This window comes from Leuresthes tenuis, unplaced genomic scaffold (assembly GCF_036924035.1).
Source record: "Leuresthes tenuis unplaced genomic scaffold, fLeuTen1.0.hap1 SCAF_14, whole genome shotgun sequence".
In the NCBI taxonomy this organism is placed as follows: domain Eukaryota; kingdom Metazoa; phylum Chordata; class Actinopteri; order Atheriniformes; family Atherinopsidae; genus Leuresthes; species Leuresthes tenuis.
The window spans coordinates 21,547,109-21,553,082 of record NW_027325368.1 but is presented as its reverse complement, the minus strand read 5'-3'; positions in this window follow the sequence as shown (position 1 = coordinate 21,553,082).

Here is a 5,974-nt window from a genome sequence, read left to right as displayed (position 1 = left end):
AATTAGTCAAATATTAATGATACTTAAAAGAGAAAAATTCTTGTAAGAAAAAAAAGAGGATGTGAAAGCGTTTTTAAAATGCTGAGATAATCCGACTCAGGTTTGAATTGGTCCGTTTGCTGACTCTGTGCGTTTTGCGTTTGGTGGAGTGAATTGCTCCGCGCCGAGGGTCCTCCTCCTCCGAATCCTCCTCCCTACACCTTCACACTACACCTCCTCTTCCTCCTCCTACTCGAGCATTACCTTGAAAAGCCAACAAGTGACCAATGAAATGTCATCAATGAACATCGGGGGGCAGTACACAAGGATGTAGAAAGTAAGAAACGTTTTTTAACACGCATCGTGAGTGTTACAAAGGTCTATAGAAATACCAAATACTGATATAATAACTCTGTGTTATCAAATCCATACGATTTTTTGACGTTTAGAGGCTGCTTAGTCTTCTATTCAGGGGGAAATATTTCACTTTTATTGTGTTTATCTGACAGCTGTGGTTATTTTACACATTCTTTTTACGGTTCATTAAGATATATTGAAAATGTAACTGGTGGCTCTCAACACTTGTGATATATGGCCACTTTCAACAGAAAGATTTGCTGGAAGGCTCCTATCACGTTACAGATTATGGTATGAGCCCACTTTTCTAATAGATTATCTAAAAACTTCAGTCACGGCTTAGAACTCATTGGTGTTTAACACAGTAATTTGAGTCCTCTACAGACCTACAAATCCAACAAAAACACCTGAATGTCTCCACAAGGAGTTCATATAAGCATGATATGAACCATAGATCAAGCTCCCTTAAACAATTTTTAAAACAATGTTTGTCACCTCTCTGCATGGTGTATATAGTCATTTAAAAAGAAAGTACACCCTCTTTCTAGTTTTTATTTCAGTTTTTATATAACAAATCCCACCTGCTGAATAATATGTGTCAGAATTAGGTAAACATCACGAACAACAACAATACACATATTAAAACATATTCTAATTCATTAAACAAATCGTAGTTTGTACCCCCAACTGCTTCCATTAGAATTAAACAAATTGGAGTCAATGTGTACAGTAAAAAAGGTTATTCACATGTGAAAAACATTCAAGACAGTTGACAATCATCCCAGGAGCAGACGTCAGACCTCAGAGAAACTGCAAAAAACCTTAAGAGTTTCTAATCTCAGACTCTACAGGCCTCAGTTAGCTTGTTAATTGTTAAAGTTCATGGACAGACAAGACCACAGTGGAGATGTTTGGTCATAATGCACCGCTCCACATTTGGTGAAAACCAAACACAGCAAATAAGCACGAGCACCTCATCCCAACTGTCAAACACGGTGGTGGAGGGCTGATGATTTGGGCTTGTTCTGCAGCCACAGGACCTGGACACCTTGCAGTCATTGAGTCCACCATGAACTCCTCTGTGTACCAAAGTATTCTAGAGTCAAATGTGAGGCCATCTGCCAAGCCAAAGCTTGGTTAAAACTGGGTCATCAACAGGACAATGATCCCTAACACAGCAGCAAATATAGGACAGAACGTTTGAAAAGAAAAGAATCAAGGTGTCGCAATGACCCAGTCAGAGTCCAGACCTCAACCTGATTGAAATGCTGTGGTGGGATATCAAGAGAGCTGTAAGTAAATGACTGCCCATAACACTCAATGAACTGAAGCAGCCTGAAGAAAAGCCAAAATTCCTCCACAATGATGTCAGAGACTGATAACCACAGAAAATGGTAATACTAAGTTATTGCTGCTAAAGGTGAGCTGTTGAATCATGAAGTTAATTTAGTTTCTCACACACTGGTTCTGCATTTTGACTCAGTTTTTGTTAAGCAAATGGTGACACTGTGTTACACGTCATGTGTTGTTTCTCAACTTAGCATGTATTTACATACTCCTACGACCTGGTAAAACCCCAGTGGGACTTAAACCTGAATAAGGGTTGACCTTTTTTATATATATCACTGTAGTATAGAAGGTGGCCAAATACAACTGATATAATCCTATCCAACGTCACCACAAACCATAATTCTCTGAAATCGCTATAAAGTTGAGTAACATCTGGAACTTCCCAGATATGAATCATAGCTGGCACGATGCTATGGGATAAGGATAATGTTACCCTTTTTAGATGAAGAATGATACATCATGTGTGCATGTACATATGTGAAAGATATGTCAACATTCTGTGGAGAATCCAGCTCATACTTCATGAAAAGTGGGAAGACCAAAAGTTTTTGTGCTCTCTGGCATTCTTCACTGGAAAGCAAATGGTGAAAACATGCAGCATATGTATGCGTGTGTCTGTTTGTTGCCGGCGTAGCATAGTGTCAAAAAATTATGTTACTTTCCTTCAACCACGAGGAAGTTGGTAACAATGCACAAACCGAGGCCTTGTTTTCAATGTCTCCATCATGTGCTGCAGCATATGCTTGATTTTCAGTTCTGCAAAGCAAATCTTGTGGGATAACAGTAGAAACAGAGCTTCTTCCTGTATTTGGTTTGTGCCTTCATCGTTCCAATGGAGGTTTCTGTTGTGCACGCAGACTTTGTCTAAACAAAGCTTTACCGAATTGGTTTATCTGTTAGAGATGAGATACATTTAATAAAATGATAATGATGAAATTACTGCAGCCATTTGATACCACTGATGTTTATCAGTGGTGTTTTATTGCCGCTGTGTCACACAACTTAGTGCATGTTTCCAATGAACATAAAGAGTTTCTTTGATCAAAGGTTTATTTTTACGCTGAGAAGAAAAAACTCTTTTTTTCTTAACTTTTTTTTTTCTGTTTACCGTCTACTTCTGTCAAAAAATCCTACGCACTGTAAACCTTAAAGTTTTCCGCATTTAAGCAATCAAAATTACTTCCTAAATCTGCCAATCAAGTGCGACTGACTCATCAAAGCATCGACTGCTGCAGATAATTGCTGCATAAATTGATGCTGCAACACTCCACACAAGCCTCTTTGAGCAGCTGATAGAAGAGGCTGCATCGAGCTACAAGCTGTCAGTCAGCACCCTTAGTACTTCACCAAGAACAGCGATAATAATTACAAAGATGCATCAAACTCATTAAGCTAAAGTGAAGACCGTGGAGTGAAATCATGCTTACAGCATGGAAACTAAAAGCAATGTAAATCTGTTTGAGGGTCTGTGACAGTTAGCTTTAATGCACGATGAGGGGGCACATGAATCCTGACAAAGCCGTAATGTGACGACTACTGTTTCATAAGGGCAACTTCAATGTCACAAAATTGTCCTTGGAAGAACAACAAGTCTGTTTTGGTTCGCCACATATTTTCCAGTGTTATCGCTCCAGTTCTTTACGAGCTATTTGAAAGTCAATGCTTCTCATTCATATCGTCCATCATTTGAAATGGGAGCCTGATAATGTGCAGCATACTGATGTGAGCGTGAAGCTGAAAGCATCACCAAGCAGCTTCACAGATCCACACACTTCCACGACCTACAAACCTCGTTTCCAGAAAAGTTTGGAAATTTTCTGAAATGCAATGAAAACTTGATGTGGTTTTGTTATGTCTTTTTAGCCCTTATGTAACAGACACAAGTCCCGAAGAAATTGTTCTCAGTGTTTTCACAGACAAACTTCATGGTGTTCCGAAATGATCTACAAACGTAAGAGTTAAGACAGCAATACACTAAAGAAAGGCAAAGAAAGACAGAAAATTTTTATAGAACATATCTATGCAACATCGTTCTGGGAGATTCTACAATCAGAAGATTAGTTGTTCACAGGTGAGGGTGTCAGCATTGGGTATAAAAGGAGCATCCACCAAAGTTTTTGTTTTTTTAAGTAATGATAGGTCATGGTGCATCGCTTTGCTCATCAATCAGTGCAAAGAAAAAGAAAAAAATCTTCAGTGCAAGATTGCATTGGTCTATCAACATCGACAGCATATGATACTGGGAAAGGATTCAGGAGGTCTGTGCAAATCTCAGTGTGAAAAGGCCAAGGATGGAAACCACTGTCTGATGCACATGAGCTTAGATCATTTAACAAAGGTGCATCCTCAATGTTTTCTCAGCAGGACAATGCCAGCCCTCCTTCTGGACGACTTCAAACATTGTGGCTTCATAAACACAGAGGGTGTGGTGTTGACTGTCCTGTCTGCAATCCAAATCTGTCTCCTATTGAAAATTTTTGAGTCAGAGAATCTGAAGACAACCACAGCAGACAGTTAAGCTGCTGAAATCTTACAGCAAGCAAGAATGGGCACAAGTTTCGCTGCAGGCTATAACAATTAGTATTCTCATTTCACAAACAAAAAGTAATTGAAACTAAGGGTAATGTAACAGAAAGGTAAGCACTCCTATAGCTCAACTTTTGTGAGTGTTTTCTGATTTGTTTATATCTCCTGAATTTATGAATTATAAAGTCTTTCAGTGAAGACCTAAATAGTTTCTTTGGACTTATCTGTTAAAGATTGATGATGATTTTTTTTTGGCAATATTATAAAAGATCATGTGTAAAGATCCGTTCTGGATATTTCAGATAGGAGGGAGATAGTTCAGCATAAACAACCTGACCTATTGCTGGAAGCAGAGTGTGTTCTATTTCCACTAACTCACCAGTATGGAAAAAAAGGCCAAAACAAGGGAGTGGATGCAACTTTAAAACAAATATCAGAGGATTTAGAGCTGTAAAAGTCAGCAGGGAGGATTTTGGGCCATTTTTGCAGTTGAAATAAGAAATAATATTTCATTAGCCAAAGGGGAGATAATTCCCCTTTGGGCTCTTTTTTTAGTCCTGATTTATTGCTCTGTCTTGCGTGGATCCTCTTTGTAAAGCCACTGCATTCCTCCACACATGAAGTAATTCAGGATCACAGCTGTTTTCCAGTCAGGTAAGTTGCTGGCTTGATGTTAGCTGTCTGTGACCATCAAAGGGTTTTGTTCAACACAGACTTGCTGCAGTAAAGTTGCATATGTTTTATTGAAAGGTAGTCCAACAACAGGCAAACTGACGTCATTACTTTGAATGTCATTTCTTCTTTCAACAAGCAGTCAAGGTCGAACACGCTGAAAAGGAAGCAAGGAAATAACACCTGAACCAGGATGAGGCATAATAAAGTGACAAAAGAGGTTTGAAATGAAGAAATTATTTAGTGATGTGCTATTTCTCTCCACACATCTCCCGCACAGTAATAAAGCTGTGAAGCCAGAGATGCCCCTGAAGATTTGTTTCGACTTCTGTGGAACTGAATGGACCTGCGGAGAAAAGGCAGCAATCAGTTTCCAGCAGGAAATTTACATTTTCAGTATGAGCCGCTCTTTTCTTTAACGCAGCATGCAAAAGGGCTGTAAACAATGGGAGAAGCCAGCATGCAAATGACAAAAGAAAACATGGGTACACATTTTAAGCAGGTGTGTGCTCACTGTTTACCAAGAGAGCACACAGCCTGCAGTGTAGTTCACAAAGACAAGCAGGGAAAAAGGGACGCCGGCAAATTCTGTGACGCTTGACTTTATGAGTCATGAGAGTATAGGGGAGGTCACCGCTGGTCAGCGCAATCAGAGGATTAGCTGCAGCAGAAGTGGGTGTACCTAGGTGACCTGGATCTCTCCAGGGGGGCCGCAAGGTAAATATGTGAGGCCATGAGATGATTAACAGAAACAGACAACATACACCAGGAGCTAAGAATTCTAATTTCCTGTATGGATCATAACGGAGGGCTTTCAACCAGTCAAGTTCTCATTTATTGGAAATTTTGTCTGATATTAGTATGTCGGTCACATGACTCTGTGCAGGGGTTATCATTTATTGAGCTCTATCAGAAATCATCATGAACAGTGTGAAGCAGGACCTGCTTAGCAAATATGTATCAATTGTACCGTCTACTGTCTTTTTCAAAATAACAACACAAGATAATGAAATTATTACTTTTGTCTTAATATGTGGTGAAGAAAAACAGTCAAACAGTGATTTGTGTGTGTGTGTGTGTGTGTGTGTGT